The following is a 16929-nucleotide window of genomic DNA, read 5'->3' as shown; positions in this document are numbered from 1 at the left end:
TTTGAACTTGCACAATTATCACCTTAATATAAATTTCTAGAAGTGAGATGCTAGTTCAAATGATATGCACAATTTATGTTTTGACATATGATGTCTGGTTTCCCTCCATATTGTTTATAGTAATTTATACATCCAACAATGGACCTGTTTTCCTCTCGTGAAAAATCTGGGTTTTGCATTTTCATCGTTGCCAGTCTGGTAGGCGAAAGAAGGAGTTCACATTGTTTCTGTTGCGCTTCTTTATTCTTCAATGATGTAGAATATACTTCCCTGGGTCTATTTTCTCAGGTGTAACAGAGCTATTTATGTTGTTCATCCACTTCACTATTAAAATTCTTCTGCTAAATATTTTTAGCCACAAGCAACAACCTCCCCGGTACCCCAGTTTCAATGCAGAAAAGATTTTGTAGGAAGGATTGCAGTAGGTTTACGGGACCTGAGGGCAGGAAAAGCATCCCGGTCTCCCAAATCTTGGACAAGTGTCTCCGTCTGTATCAGGCAACTGCCTTTTTCTTCCTGGATGGAAAAATGGAAGACTATTTACCTGGTGTCATGCATGTTTTTTACTTTTATTCAAAGGTCATTCATTCATAATAGTTCTGGAATCTGGGAAGAAATCTGTCCAGGCTAGCAATACTTAAGTGCATTCTGAGCATTATGTTTCTTTATGCCAGCCTCGCATCTAACAGGACTTTATCGTTCCTATACTCACTCTTTCTCTCAATGAGACACAAATATAAAATAGGAGGTGAACAGAACTAGAGAATCATAAAGCTGAATGGAACTGAAAGTTCAGGTAGCCAATTTCCCAAATTTCTGCAATAAATAAATGTAGGCTTGAAGAGGCTACATAGTTGGCTCAAGCTTTCATTCCAAGTGAGCAAACAGATTTGAAACCTCAGTGCCTCTGCTTTCCAAGTCCTGTGTTCTTTTCCGAACGTACCAGGACTTCTGACTCCATGTGTATCAATCTCTTCAGATGTTTTATTTCACAGATTGTATTCCAGAAACTGGCACAATTATCTGAATTTATGTAACTCTTCATTATATAAAATTATATGTTTCATACCATGTTCTATTTTTATTAACAAGTATCTACCTGCATAACTTAAAACTGGAGCTTATTTACCAGCCTAAGATCGAAAAAAAAAAAATCTCTGGAACTTTGGACTTTTATGTTTCTTAGCCTAATTTCAAAATTACAATCGTCCAAAGACTTTTATAGCTGGAATTAAAATGCACCATGCAATTATTTAATTGAAATAATATCATAAAATTTCTTGAGTGATACTTATCGCACATAAATGGTCTGAATTATTCAGTTTTACTTCACCCCACAATTTTTTGTATGTACTTGTTAATGGAACTGCTTAGCCATATGGAATGCCTAAAAAGTCGCTGCAGGGTATGATACAGAGAGCATCTGTAGTTTGATAGCATAAAACACACCTAGTGATTTGGGTTCTTGAATTTCAGCAATTAAATTTCACATCAACAAAAATGATTTTCTTCTGAATAATTGCCATACTCTGATAATATTTAGCTTTGTGGCACAGGTAGTTAAATAGAACAGCAGGTTAACTTCATAGCTGCAATTGATATACCTGTAATTTTTTTTTTTAATTTTTTTTTCAACGTTTATTTATTTTTGGGACAGAGAGAGACAGAGCATGAATGGGGGAGGGGCAGAGAGAGAGGGAGACACAGAATTGGAAACAGGCTCCAGGCTCTGAGCCATCAGCCCAGAGCCTGACGCGGGGCTCGAACTCCCGGACCACGAGATCATGACCTGGCTAAAGTCGGACGCTTAACCGACTGCACCACCCAGGCACCCTGATATACCTGTAATTTAAGAGAAACCACTCTCACAAGACTAAGATTGTACCATTTTGATTAAAGAAATATACTGATATTTTATAATACATGTATTTAAATAAAGGCACACGTTCCCATAGATTTACCTTTTTAAATGGCTTATTTGTAAGAAAGATGAGCATTTTAGACTTCCATAAGCCATCTTTTTTTTTTCAGTAAATCTTATGGCTGCCACAGAAAAATCATCAAAATTTTCCCGTATGCCAGAAATTGAACAAACATCTACACTGAACACTCTTCCTATCAAGTGTAGATTACCTTTGCATAGTATATTCCAATATGCAACTAACCAATGAGGTTTCCAAATACCGTTTTGATATCTTCCATTACTTATATTTTCTATCACCTAAATAAAGAGTTGTATTTTGAAAGAATTGTTTGTTTATAACTTATGAGGTTTTACTGTAGCTTCTTTCTACTTCGAGTGTTTGAATTCTAGTTTGAGCCTCTCACTTAAATATAAACAGCATATATGTAAGCATTTTTTTTAATAGCCAGTTGGAAATTAGGCTTCTCCTAGCTTCTTTCACAAAAACAGAAGGGTTTTTTTTTTTAGTGTCTTTGAGTGTGATGATTTTCTAGGTATGTGAAATCGGACTCATTCCCAGAAGTTGCCTTCCCTTGATAATCTTATGATACTACCATTCGTTTAGTTGCCCATGGACTCAGGTCAAAAAGCAGCAGAGGCTTGATACCCCTGATAATTCAGCTTAACGTCCTGCCATTATGGAATCTCTCTGACCTGTCATGGCAGTAGGCCAATCCTTCATGTAATCTCTTTTAATGTGTACATTTCTAACAGATGGATTTACCAAGCTTCTGATTGATCTCTGAGGACTAAACTGAGGCATGTAGCATCAAGTACTGGTCACTGTTCTAGAGTATGGATATCTTTATTGGACTGGCTAAGTGATTTCATCCCCCAGTTTATGATGTCTACACTAAATCAGTGAGGATGTTCATATATTCGTATATATACATACATACATGTATGTACATATACATACATACATGTATGTATATATATGTTCATATATTACACATATATATGTTCATATACTATACATATGTATATTGTCTTTCAAAGCACCACCAAGAAATTTAAAATATAAATTAGATGATATTAGTTGCCTTCCTCTTCACTGCAGATAAATGTACAACTGAGGATTTTGTTACAACTGCGCTGCAAATTCAAATTACAAAAAAATATTTGCATGCCTGTTTTAAAAGAGAAAAAACAGTAACTAGTCAGATACCTTTAGTATTTCTAGTATTTTCAGGAACATGTATATGGAAAATGAAGTAGTAAGGGTAAAATGGACTTGGCCATGAGAAGAATGGAAATTTACATTTTGAAGATTTCTTTTTCATGAATCCAAACACAATATTTTGCTTTTGACTATTTGAAACATATCTTCCAACTTCATTTGCTTCATAGCTCTGCTTTTTTCCCATCAGAGATTAAATTTAACCATAGCTTGTTTGTTTTCACACAAGCAGATCCTTTAGGACAGACTAAGCACTCTGGCTTTTGACACTGATGTGGTGTGACTTTTTATTCATAAAATACTTGTCTAGAGATTTACTGGTTTTAGAAGCCTGCTTTAAATGGTTGCAAAATGTCTGAAAGACAGAATGTTAATTAAATGTTTGGACAAATGTTTCAGCCTTTGCCACACCTGAGCAAAGAGGGAGTTTTTGGAAAAGGGTGTTCCCCGTGTGTAGGTAAAGACCGCTGATATGCATAATGACTCACTTATTAGCAAATTGTTAGCAACTTATTTATAGGAATTTACAGGCAGAGAATTTTGTAGAATTGCCCAGAAGATTCCTAGAGCAAGTAGTAAGTATTATTTTCAGACTTATTTATAAGACGGTCTTAGTTATCTCCAGGCAAGAAGAGTATTTGTCTCTTATAACAACCATTCCAACATATCAAATTTAACCATTGTGATCTCTTTGCCACTGTCTAATTAATGGCCTAAAGCACCAAAGGAAAGAGGTATATGTAACATAGGAGCCTTGATTTCTCTGTACAGATTTCGGTATTAAAATGTTTCAAATTCTTAAGGAGGTATAAAATCCTACAACTGTAATCAGTTTTTCTCCATTGTCCATTACAGTCACCCAGAAGACCTGTTGCTGCTCTATTTATATATCGCTCTCTGTGCTAGCCATCATGTTAAGTGCTTTACAAATGTTAACTTATGTAATCTTGAGAACACCTCTATAAGATAAACTCTGTTTTAATCCCCCCTTTTACAGATGGAGAAACTGAGACACAATAAGGCAAAACAGCTTTCCCCAAATACCTGCTTATTAATGGCAGAGTCTGATACCACCCAGGCCATCTGGCTACAGAGGGTGTGCTCTGAACCCTTTTCCATGCTGCTTCTCTACCTTTCCTTTTTCTGCTCTGCTCCGCATTTTAGAACATCACATTTGTTTATGATGAACAGCTGAGAAACTCTATGTCAGAGGATGAAGAAGAAATTGGGGGGGGGGGGACCCAAGGTTGAAAGTTTCTGACAGCGGCAGGCATGCATGTGAGGACTCTCCTCATCATGGAATGCTGAAGAATAAAATCCCACTTGGGGTACTTTCAACCACAGCCTGTTGCTAATGTTGACTTGAGGTAATGTGTGCTATAACTTCACACCTAGAGGACCTGCAGAAATCAGCATGCCCATGGAGATAAGTGTGGTTCACAGGAAGCTGCTACTGTCAAATACGGGACAAAGTACTTGGGTTACATCCCAGGAATGTGGGAAAGTTGCAGATACTTTTTGCCAGGATGTATATTGCCCTAAACTTGAGACCAGAGATAAGCATAAAATAGATTAAATGTAGTAACCATAAAATTAAGATAACAATACCAGCCTATATCTTAGAGATATTGTCCATAGGAACTAATAAAGTGATTATAAGCAAAGAAGTTCTTTAGTAAATTAGAGAGTAGATATCTCCTGATAGTAATAAAAACTGTGAACAAAATGGATACCTTTCCTTTTTTTTTTTTTAATTTTTTTTTTAACGTTTATTTATTTTTGAGACAGAGACAGAGCATGAACGGGGGAGGGGCAGAGAGAGAGGGAGACACAGAATCGGAAGCAGGCTCCAGGCTCTGAGCCATCAGCCCAGAGCCCGACTTGGTGCTCGAACTCACGGACCGTGAGATCGTGACCTGAGCTGAAGTCAGATGCACAACCGACTGAGCCACCCAGGCGCCCCTACCTTTCCATTTTAATGAGGAACCAAAGCAAATTAAAAAAACCATATAGAACTGTAACTTTTCTGGCTTTTTTTTCTCTATATGCATTTCGACTGATATGCAGAAAATTCATAAATGTATTAAGTTACACTGATAGAGCCATATGTTCATAAACTGAGGAAAATAAGGTTTGTGATTACAGCCAATGGCACTTTGAGCCTTAATCCAAAAGAAGAAATTCTTAGTAAAACTATGACAGTCACTGGTCTAAATGAGTCCTAGAGATCTGAAAATGTGTGCATCTCCAGAAATATTTTCTGCAGGAGAAGGCATGGGAATGAGGGTCTGAAGTCCACTGTCTTCTACTGCCTGCTACAACAGGCTTAAAATCCTGGATCCTTGTCAGATGGAATCTGCAATTGAATACTTTGGTGATTCAGAGATTCATGGCATTTAGATGCTTATATAAAAGATGTAAGTTGATTAGCAACATGGCAACAGGGAAAGTGTCCTCTACAACTGTTTCTGTCAGAGCTCTTCCCTGAAGAACAAGCCTCTCTGATTTTTTAGTTAAAATCTAAAGCCAGGTGGGGCCAGAGCATTTATTCTAACAGCTATTAATCATTCATAAGTGACTATTGTTTCTAAATCCCCAAATCTGGTGCAATTGATTTTGTAAAAAAACAAAACAAAACAGAGAGAGAGAGAGAAAGCAATTTAATTTGCCAGTTTCATATATGTAGTTATGTGAACTGAAGTTGATGGTAGCTGAATGAACCCATTCTTTACATATTGGGGGGTTTTGTTTTTGAGAACGACACGTTTTACCTTTTCTTACCTTTTATTCTTGGTTTAAACAAAAGAGAAAGGATTTTCTATGGTAGATTTCAAATCAAACTCTCCCGCTTTAAGTGCTTTTTAACAAGAGATTTTAAAATCAGAAGTTAGGGGGCGCCTGGGTGGCGCAGTCGGTTAAGCGTCTGACTTCAGCCAGGTCACGATCTCGCGGTCCGTGAGTTCGAGCCCCGCGTCAGGCTCTGGGCTAGCCCAGAGCCTGGAGCCTGTTTCCGATTCTGTGTCTCCCTCTCTCTCTGCCCCTCCCCCGTTCATGCTCTGTCTCTCTCTGTCCCAAAAATAAATAAAGGTTGAAAAAAAAAATTTTTTTTAATAAAATAAAATCAGAAGTTAGGTAGCAGTCTTTGACAAATTTAATTATTTTATTCAACTATTTTAATCATTTATTATGCAAATGATACATAGATGCTATGGGGATGTGGAGATTTAAAATTTAATGAGAGAGAATATCACGTCAAAAGCTAAGTGACAATGCAGTGAGTGTATGCATTAAAATACCATCAGACCAAACATAGAGATTTCAACTGCAGTGATTTATTCATTCATAAAGTTTGAGAATCATTTTTCTAAAAAAGTGAGATATCACGATATTTCTAGATCATATCAGATCATTGACGTGGCTTTCTGATAGTTAAAACATTTTCCCAAAATAAGCAAAGATTTATTGCCATTAATAAGATGTGTTTTCTCAGTGGTAGAATTTTTCACACTGGTAAAATTTCTAATAGGCTTGAAGGGAGCACAAGCCAGACTAGAATTCAATATCATCCGCCAATAATCTCAATGCTGGTGCTATCTGATTCAGTGTCAGATAAATGGTCCAACAAGGAACTTAGTAAAAGAAAGATGACTGCATGAATGTGAGATAGTGGAAGCCATCAGGATAGTTATATACCATAAAAATTGAACTGACACAGGGTTGCTTGGGTGGCTCAGTCAGTTAAGCATCCTACTCTTGATTTCAGCTCTGATCACCATCTTAGGTTTGTGCATTCACACTGCACCCCCACCCCCCCCACCCTGTCAGGCTTCAAGCTGAGCATGCAGTCTGCTTAAGATTCTCTCTCTCTCTCTCTCTCTCTCTCTCTCACTCTCTCCACCCCTCCCCTGCTTGCTCTCCTTCTCTAAAAGAAAAAAAAAAAAAAAAAAAGATTGACACTAAGGAAAAGAGAGGACTACCCAGGTAGGGAAGAGTGTAGGCAAAGCCTTGAAGATGGGACTGCCCAAGGGATATAGGTGAAAGTATGCCATGGTGACATGGGATGGAGTCTAGAGAGGCATTAGGAATTAGAATGCTATACTTGAGGAATAGCATGTCATTCAAAAAAAATTTTTTTTTAATGTTTATTCTATTTTTGAGAGAGAGAGATAGAGACAGAGCATGAGTAGAGGAGGGGCAGAGAGAAAGGGGGACACAGAATCGGAAGCAGGCTCCAGGCTCTGAGCTGTCAGCACAGAGCCCACTGAGGCACTGGAACCCATGAACTGTGAGATCATGACCTGAGCCGAAGTCAGATGCTTAACTGACTTGAGACACCCAGGAATCCCAGCATGACATTTATAATACATAAAGCATATATGTGCACACGCACATACATATGTATATTGTTTTGATTTATTTATGTCTGTAATGAAGAAACTAGACTAAATCATTGATTCGCCAATACATCAAGGAATAAGTAGCCCATTTGTTAAAATAATAGCCTTCTAGGCCCGACTTCCTAATTGATAACTGCCAGGAGTGGGGCCTAGAATCTTATTTGGAAATTGTTCGAACTTCATGAACTCTTTCAGCTTTGATATTTTAAGATTCTATGTTTAGGAAACCACCAGCAGATTCTGGAACTGAATATTTAACACAATTTTGATGGGATTAAAAAAGGAGGTTGAGGCAGGTTGATAAAATAATCAAGCTAAAGAGTATGTGACTCTTGGGGCAACTGGCTGGCTCAGATGATTAAGTGTTCGACTTCAGCTCAAGTCATGATCTCATGGTTCATGAGTTCAAGCTCTGCATAAGGCTTTCTGCTCTCAGCACAGAGCCTGCTTCAGATCCTGTCTCCCTCTCTCTTCCCTGCACGTGCTCTCTCTCTCTCTCTCTCTCTCTCTCAAGAATAAATAAACATTTGGGGCGCCTGGGTGGCGCAGTCGGTTAAGCGTCCGACTTCAGCCAGGTCACGATCTCGCGGTCCGTGAGTTCGAGCCCCGCGTTGGGCTCTGGGCTGATGGCTCAGAGCCTGGAACCTGTGTCTGATTCTGTGTCTCCCTCTCTCTCTGTTCCTCCCCCATTCATGCTCTGTCTCTCTCTGTCCCAAGAATAAATAAACGTTGAAAAAAAAAAATTTAAAAAAAAGAAAAAAAAAAAAGAATAAATAAACATTTAAAAAAATTTGTAAGAGTGTGTGACTCCTGATCTTGGGATCGTGAGTTTGAGCCCCATGTTGGGTATAGAAATTACTAAAAAAATAAATAAACTTAAAAGAAAAAACAAGCTAAAGAGATTGTATTTTGGATACTACAGAAAGCCAAATTCCATTAGAAATTCTCTCATTCGTAGCATACATTTTTATATAAATATATAAAGTCAGGGTGACTACTGTTTAAGATGGGGGGAAAAGAATATAATGTAAAATTATGTTGTTTATTTGAGATATTCTTGGAATTAATTAATTAATATTATTTGTCCAACTTGTGCATTTGTATATATCAACCAATAGTATTTTCTTACATGCCATCTGAAACTTTTTTAAAAATTTTATTTCAGTACTTTGGGTTATAAGGTTTGTTTGAAGCCAGTAAGCATGTATCATCTATATAATATTTTATCTGTATATTTCCTAAAGACTTTTTAAGAAAAAATAAATATAACAACGATATCAAGTGCTTCATAAACCATATTTTCCAAAGCTAGACATGATTTTGTCAGCGAAAATGTGATTTAATGAGCGCTGTCTTCAAATGGCATTCTCTAGTGGATGTCATGGAGATATGCAAATGAAGTTAAAGACATTGTCCTCATTCTCAGGAAATTTACAATATAATAGGGGAACAAAATGCAGATGAAAAGATATAACAACACATGCAAAGATGACATGAAAACAGGTACAAATTAATGTAACACAAAACGTCAGCCGTAAGAGAAATGGAATAATGGAATGATCAGTGTGGAGTAGAAGTATTCAAGTGGACTTGATGAAGAAGACTTCTTTTAACTGGATGTTTGATAGAGGCACAAATATGGATGAAGAAATGAATAGTAAGAAGGATATTCTATTCAGAGAGCATGACAAGACCTCTGGAGAACAAACGGTTAGAAGAAAGAGAAAGGAATTTAATATGACTGCTTCAAGACATAAAACTACAGCCCAAATAAAAATGTGGTACATAACATCCTTTTATTCTGTTTAGAGTGGACCCTTATTCATCAGTTCATGTATTTTCCATTTTGTGTAAGATAAGGAGGACTGTTATAAAGGATCCATGGAATTTTTAGTTGTTTCAACACTCACTGAAAACAAGTGGGTAAAGGATATGGAAACACTGATAAAGTTTTGGGGGAAAAAAACAAGAACTGGAGTTTGACCAAAGATGAATACTTTTGAAAGTTTAATGTCTATTTATGATACCTTAAAAACGTAGCTGCATTTCTCTTGCTCTTACAATTGGATCAGCATGGCAATGATCAATTTTGAAGGCATAGATAGCAGTTTCAAATTATTATTATTTTTTGATAGCAGTTTTAAAAAGATCATTTCAAATAAATTTTTGGAAGTTCAATGCAAAGTACGAATATCCATGTTTCTAATTAATTTTTATTTTATTCTGGAATTCTACATTCGTTGTTTAAAAATAAAATAGCATTTGAGGCAGTTGAAGATTCGGTAATCTCATAGACACATATCCCACCCCATCCCTCCTTTCCAATATATTTAAACTACAATCATTTGGTGAAATCAGTAGTCAGAGTTTACAGTATTGTGTCCATGTAAATGTTGTTTGTTGCCAAGTATACTACAAGTACATTAGTGTCTCATATGACTCTTCCCCCCACTTAATACCTTACTTTTCATTTATTTTTTTGGATTGGTCTGTTATGTGCCTATCTCCAGTTTTTTCCGAAGATTCCAGCAGACCTAGCAAAAAAAGTTTTTTTTTCTGAATGACAATTACATTAGTGTCTCATATGACTCTTTCCCCCACTTAATACCTTACTTTTCATTTATTTTTTTGGATTGGTCTGTTATGCGCCTATCTCCAGTTTTTTCCGAAGATTCCAGCAGACCTAGCAAAAAAAGGTTTTTTTTTCTGAATTTCCTAGTACTTCAGAGAACGTATCCTGGTGATATCAATCCGGTTCTCCCGTTCGCCTGCTCCAATGCAAACTGCCTGCTCTCAAGAGCTGGTCCACAACCATCTTCCTGATAATTCCATGTACAATATCTTCCCCTCTTTTCAGGATTCTGCTTCTTCCTTTTTCTTGGTCTACTGCTTCATTTTAATGGAACATATCCTCCCGTCGGTTCCTGGGGGGTGGGGGAAAGAGACTCTGAAGGTTTGCAAATATCTTTATCCTCACACTTAGCTGAGTTAGAATTTATGTTTATTTAATTGTGAGCGTCCGACACTATTTTCTTTATATTTCAGTTTTGCTCTTGAGGTGTCTAATGCCATTCTTATTCCTGATCTTTTATTTCATGACCTGTTTGAACTTCAGGAAGACTTTAGGATTTTCTTCTTTATTCTTATTCTGAAAGTTTATAATGATATGCCATGATTTGGGTTTTCATTATGCTAGGCACTTTTTGTGGGAAGAAATTCAGATTTCACTACTTCAGGATATTTTCTTTAGGGTCATTCAGAGTTTCCTATACACATTTCTTCAGAAAGTCTAGGAATAAAAGAGATGAGTAGGGATCCCATAGTTCAATTTGAAGACTTTCACTAAATACTATGTCTTCAGCCTACACCTCACCCCTATACTCAAATGACAGGTCTATTAGTCCGGAATAAAAGTCTCCTCTCTTGAGATATGAGAAAGGGTTTATTAATATCCTCCATAATACCTGGTGCCTTCAGTTGATGGATCTCTTATAGGTTCTGCATGGTAATTAGCTATATTTGTAGGCCCCCAACTATAATTACTTAGATGGTAACCCAGCTGGCTCAGTTATTATTTCTTTCTCCAATTTCCACCTTCCAAAAATTTATTGAAATTTGCCCTGTGCTACAGTTCCATCTCCAATTGTTTTGTCCGTTGTTTCATATTTTTCTGACCTTTGAACTAATTTGAGGGTTTTGGAAGAGATAAGAAGAGGTAGTTAATGTCTCAAGAAAGCAAAACGATGGAAAGGGCAAAAACAGCTAGATAACCTATAACACGTAACTATTTCTTCCTGAGGCCTAAAGCTGTAGTTCTTAGATTTTTGTGTCCTTATTAGTTTCCAAGTATGAAAACTATTTTGAATTATGGGATTATAGGACTAGGAGAGACCTTGGAAATTAATTTTACAGATGAGTTAGTGGCAGAAGCAGAAAGAATATTAGTTTAAGGACTCTCATTAATGGTGTTATACATATTAGCATATAACATTTTATGGAGTTAACTGAAAGAACGCATGGGTCATAATGCTGATATGTTTGAGAAATTTAATTGCCTAAGCAGAATTTGAAGGCAAATGAAATCATATGCAACAAAGGACTATTAGCTTTAACTGTACACGGAGTGATTTCAAACCCATTTAGTGCAAAAAAAGAACTTTGCAATATACATTCAGCAAATAACTCAAAATAAAATGAATCTATAAATCAGGCTGAAAGCTAGGCTGCTATAACCAACAGGCCCCAAAATACAGTGATTTGAAGAACATAGAAGTTAATTTTTCTCTTTCATCACAGTCATGGGTCAACCAAGTGGTTTTGTTTCACGCTGTCATTCAAGAACCCCATTTCCTTCCCTCTTCTGGTTCTGCCATTCCCAAACAGATCAACAGAGGCTTATGTGATATTCCAGCTCAGAGACATGGAGATAAAATATGAGAAAGCAGGCATTCAGTGTTTTAAGGCCAAGATCCATAAGTGGCACATGTTCTTCTGCTCACAATGCTGAGAATCTAGCTGCAAGGTGATGCCTAGCTGTAAACAGGGCTGGGGAATGAGGCCTGCAGCAGAGAAGAGGGAAAGGGAAGCAGAAGAGGGAAAGTATGGATTCATGCTGCAGAAGGAGGGAGGGAGGGATTTTGGTGGCCACTGGCTTCCTCTGACTCAGTGAGTTACTAGTTTTCGTAATTCAAACAAACAAATATCCCAGAATGATAGTATTCAATGCAAGCAAAGGTGAGCCGAAATGAACACATTCACATGTTCACAGTGGAAGGTTATCTGATATACTCTTTCTAAAAAACAACTTGGCAATGCTTATCAAAATTAAAAATAATTGTGTCATTTGAGCCAGCAATATTTTTTTTTATTTTTTTAATGTTTACTTATTTTTGAGAGAGAGAGACAGAGACACAGCGTAGGAGCAGGGATGGACAGAGAGAGAGGGAGACACAGAATCGGAAGCAGGCTCCAGGCTCCGAGCTGTCAGCACAGAACCTGAGGCGGGTCTCAAACTCACGAACCATGAGATCATGACCTGAGCCGAGGTCGGACGCTTAACTGAGACTGAGCCACCCAGGCATCCCAAGCCAGCAATATTAATCCTAGGAATTTAGGGGCACCTGCGTGGCTCAGTCGGTTGGGCGTCCGACTTCTGCTCAGGTCATGATCTCATGGTTCATGAGTTAGAGCCCTGCGTGGGGCTCTGTGCTGAGAGCTCGGAGCCTGGAGCCTGCTTCCGATTCTGTGTCTCCCTCTCTCTCTGCCCCTAACCCACTCACATTATGTCTCTGTCTCTCTCAAAAATAAATAAACATTAAAATCTTAGGAATTTAGAGCAAGGGGTGGGGGGAGCCCACAAAGACCTCAGAAGATTTTCATTTAAGAATTGTTTATAATAGTGAAAACTTGGGAAAATATGAAGACTTTTGCTACTTACCTGCATCTAAGATTATAAGCTCATGCTTCATATAAGTGTTTTTTGTCATAATTTAGCAGATGCTTTTGTGACTTCCACCTACCAATCTGACTATCCCTCTGCTTTGAAGAAAAACTTCCAATGTAAATTCAAATCTACTTAAACATCAACCACTGAGATTTATTTACCTAATAATGTAGCTTCAAAATATAGAAAACAAAAAAAAAGAATCTCAAAGAGAAATTGCTGAGCTTACGATTATAGTGAAAGAGTTGACTACCTGTCATTCAGAAATCAACTGGACTATAAAATATGGTGATTTTAATAAGATAATTATTAAGCTGAACCTAACATATGTATAGTATTTTTTTAATACTAGGAATATTTGTAAAAATTGTCCATGTGCTAGACTAGAAAATCTTTTCTTAATTTTATTTTTTAAGTGATCTCTACACCCAATGTGGGGCTCAAACTTATAACCTCAAGATCAAGAGTCACATGCTCAACTGACTGAGCCAGCCAGGTGCCCCTAGAAAACTTAGACCAACTAAAATCATGCTTCATTATCCTTAGAAAATTTAGCTTAACTCTTACGAACATGATTAAATTTCGTTAACATGTTTAGTGTTGAAAATTAGGAAAATAAAGAAAATCGAGAAAAAGCATATAGGAGAAGATGAACACAATGTTGTGGCTTTCTAAAATGTACACATACATTACCCAAAGAATACAAAAATGCTAGTTTTGTATCAGTCAGTGAGATCATGACCTGAGCCAAAATTAAGAGTCGGACACTAACTGACTGAGCTACCCGGGCACCCAGAGCACTGGGTGTTGTATGGAATCACTATTGTACAGCTGAAATTAATATTACATTGCATGTTAATTAACTGGAATTTAAGTAAAAACTCAAAAAAAATTAAATGTACACATACATATTGATGAATTCCATCCTCTAAATTAGAATTATACTATAAGTTGACAATTCTCTAAGTGAGAACATGTTATCTGTCACTAAATATTTTTTGAAATTGTGGTATTTTTTAAAATGTCTGCATAATGGTCCATCATCTAGATGTCTGGCAGCATATATTAACCATTTCTTTTAGTAGGCACTAAAATATTTCTAATTTTTGTATTTTATATATAAACAACAAACATGATCATAAAAAGGAAGCCTCAACAAATCCAAAAGGTAATACGTTAAAAATAAAAACGAAAGTCAGCCTCTCTAAACAAGCCAACATACACACACAAACACACCCACACACGCCAAAAAAGGATCCTATACATTTTAAAAACTCATTTCTGGGGTGCCTGGGTGGCGCAGTCGGTTAAGCGTCCGACTTCAGCCAGGTCACGATCTCGCGGTCTGTGAGTTCAAGCCCCGCGTCAGGCTCTGGGCTGATGGCTCAGAGCCTGGAGCCTGTTTCCGATTCTGTGTCTCCCTCTCTCTCTGCCCCTCCCCCGTTCATGCTCTGTCTCTCTCTGTCCCAAAAATAAATAAACGTTGAAAAAAAAATTATAAAAAAAAAACTCATTTGTAAAAATTAATGCACTAAATAAAATATCAAAATAAAATTCATAACAGAATTATAACCAAACTAGAATCCAAGTACTTCGTATTAAATGTATTGGAAAGGACTTTCTGTTTGAAGATAGTAGCAAAAGTTTGTCACTCCTTCTTCCCCTATAAATTGCTCAAAAGTAACGGGAAGGATGTGAAAGAGAAAATCCATTTTTACGAACCTATTAGCAGGAACTCCAAATCACAAAACTGATAGAAAGGCTGCCAGAAGCATGACAATCAAGCAAGCAAGGAACTTCAGAGAAGAGAAGCCGATGCCGCGCTCTCAACAGTGTTGGTCCTGAAGAACTTTCTCGAAGCTGGAATGCATACTCCAAGATCCAAAATCAGATGCTTTTCTGTAACAGTGGGAAAAGGGAGTGATAGCTGGTGACAAGAGCATCCTGATACCGATTCAGTGCCAGAAGCAGAAGAGGAACAACTAACTGAATGAGGGACCAATTAGATGAGGCAAATTATCAGAAAGCAACCTTTGCATAGCTTTACCTTTCCTCCTTCTCCATAGGCTGGCAAGGAAGGAAATGGCTACGAGATCTCAAATTTACAGACTTTGCTTATAATGAAAATTTCTTCAGGGTCCCTGGGTGGCTCAGTTGGTTAAGCATCCGACTTCAGCTCAGGTCATGATCTCACAGTTTGTGAGACCCACATCAGGCTCTGTGCTGACAGTTCAGAGCCTGGGGTCTGCTTTGGGTTCTGTGACTCCCTCTCTCTCTGCCCCTCCCCCACTCTTACTCTGTCTCTCTCAAAAATAAAGAAAACATTTAAAATTTAAAAAAAAAGTGGAGATCCTGGGCTCACCGCGCGTCCTGCTGATCACTTAGATTCCACCTACACCTGCCTAACTAACCCAGAAAACCACCAGAGGACTAGCAGAACGGAGTCTCCAGAGCCAAGCGCAGACGAGAGGCCCACGGAAGAGGGTAGGAAGGGCAGCGAGGCAGTGCGCGCTCCACGGACTGGCGGGAGGGAGCCGGGTTGGAGGGGCAGCCTGCCGGCCAAGCAGAACCCCCGAGTCTGGCTTGCAAAAGCGGAGGGGCCAGAGGGACTGTGTCCCGACAGCAAGCGGGACTTGACATCTGGAAGGTTATAAGCGAACAGCTCTGCTCGGAGAACGGGAGGGCTGGAGAACAAGGGGAGGGAGAGTTGTTGAGCCCCGGATGACAGAGCTCAGCTTGGTGGGGAACAAAGGCGCTTGCCAGGGCCATCTCCCTTGCCCATCCCCCAGCCAAAATCCCAAAGGAAACCAGTTCCTGCCAGGGAACTTGCTTGCACCGTGCAAACACCCAACAATGTGCTTCTGCGGATCCATCCCTCCGGCGGGTCTGACACCCTCCCGGTGCCGCAGGGCCCCTCCTGAAGCAGATCTCCGAAGGAAAAGCGAGCTGAGCCTGCCCCTCCCGCCCCTGTGCACCTTGCTGATGGACCCCAGCCAATACGCCAGATTCCCAGCACCACAAGTCTAGCAGTGTGCAAGTAGCCCAGACTGGCTACACTACCCCACAGTGAATCCCGCCCCTAGGAGAGGGGAAGAGAAGGCACACACCAGTCTGACCGTGGCCCCAGCGGTGGGCTGGGGGCAGACATCAGGTCTGACTGAGGCCCCGCCCACCTACACAAGTTATTCAAGACAGCACAGGGGAAGTGCCCCGCAGTCCTGCACCACTCCAGGGACTATCCAAAATGATGAAACGGAAGAATTCCCCTCAGAAAAACGTCCAGGAAATAACAACAGCTAACGAACTGATCAAAAATGATTTAAACAATATAACAGAAAGTGAATTTAGAATAATAGTCATAAAATTAATCGCTGGGCTTGAGAACAGTATAAAGGACAGCAGAGAATCTATTGCTACAGAGACCAAGGGACTAAGGAACAGCCAGGAGGAACTAAAAAATGCTATCGACGAGCTGCAAAATAAAATGGAGACAACCATGGCTCGGATTGAAGAGGCAGAGGAGAGAATAGTTGAACTAGACGATACAATTATGGAAAAAGAAGAAGCTGAAAAAAGAGAGATAAAAAAATCCAGGAGTATGAGGGGAAAATTAGAGAACTAAGTGATGCACTAAAGAGAAATAATCTACGCATAATTGGTATTCCAGAGGAGGAAGAGAGAGGGAAAAGTGCTGAAGGTGTACTTGAAGAAATAATAGCTGAGAACTTCCCTGATCTGGGGAAGGAAAAAGGCATTGAAATCCAAGAAGCACAGAGAACTCCCTTCAGATGTAACTTGAATCTATCTTTTGCACAACATATCATAGTGAAACTGGCAAAATACAAGGATAAAGAGAAAATTCTGAAATAAGCTAGAGATAAACATGCTCTAACATATAAAGGGAGACCTATAAGACTCGTGACCGATCTCTCTACTGAAACTTGGC

The 16929-nt window shown here is 38.6% G+C and overlaps 1 long non-coding RNA gene across 1 annotated transcript in view; it reads right to left on the bottom strand.

Annotated features, from left to right (window-relative positions):
* Positions 1-223: 223 nt before the first annotated feature.
* The window catches only part of LOC147581877 (uncharacterized), a 40305-nt gene continuing 23599 nt past the window's right edge, over positions 224-16929 (bottom strand). Inside the window, exons 2-3 of the long non-coding RNA XR_015249780.1 lie at positions 10273-10464; positions 224-512 (exon numbers count right to left, since the gene is read on the bottom strand). This is a non-coding gene — a long non-coding RNA (uncharacterized LOC147581877). The remainder of the gene's footprint in view (positions 513-10272; positions 10465-16929) is intronic.

The sequence above is a fragment of the Puma concolor genome, chromosome B1, assembly GCF_028749965.1.
Source record: "Puma concolor isolate L17-30 chromosome B1, mPumCon1.1.hap2, whole genome shotgun sequence".
Classification (NCBI taxonomy): domain Eukaryota; kingdom Metazoa; phylum Chordata; class Mammalia; order Carnivora; family Felidae; genus Puma; species Puma concolor.
This window is presented reverse-complemented; position numbering and strand designations above follow the sequence as displayed.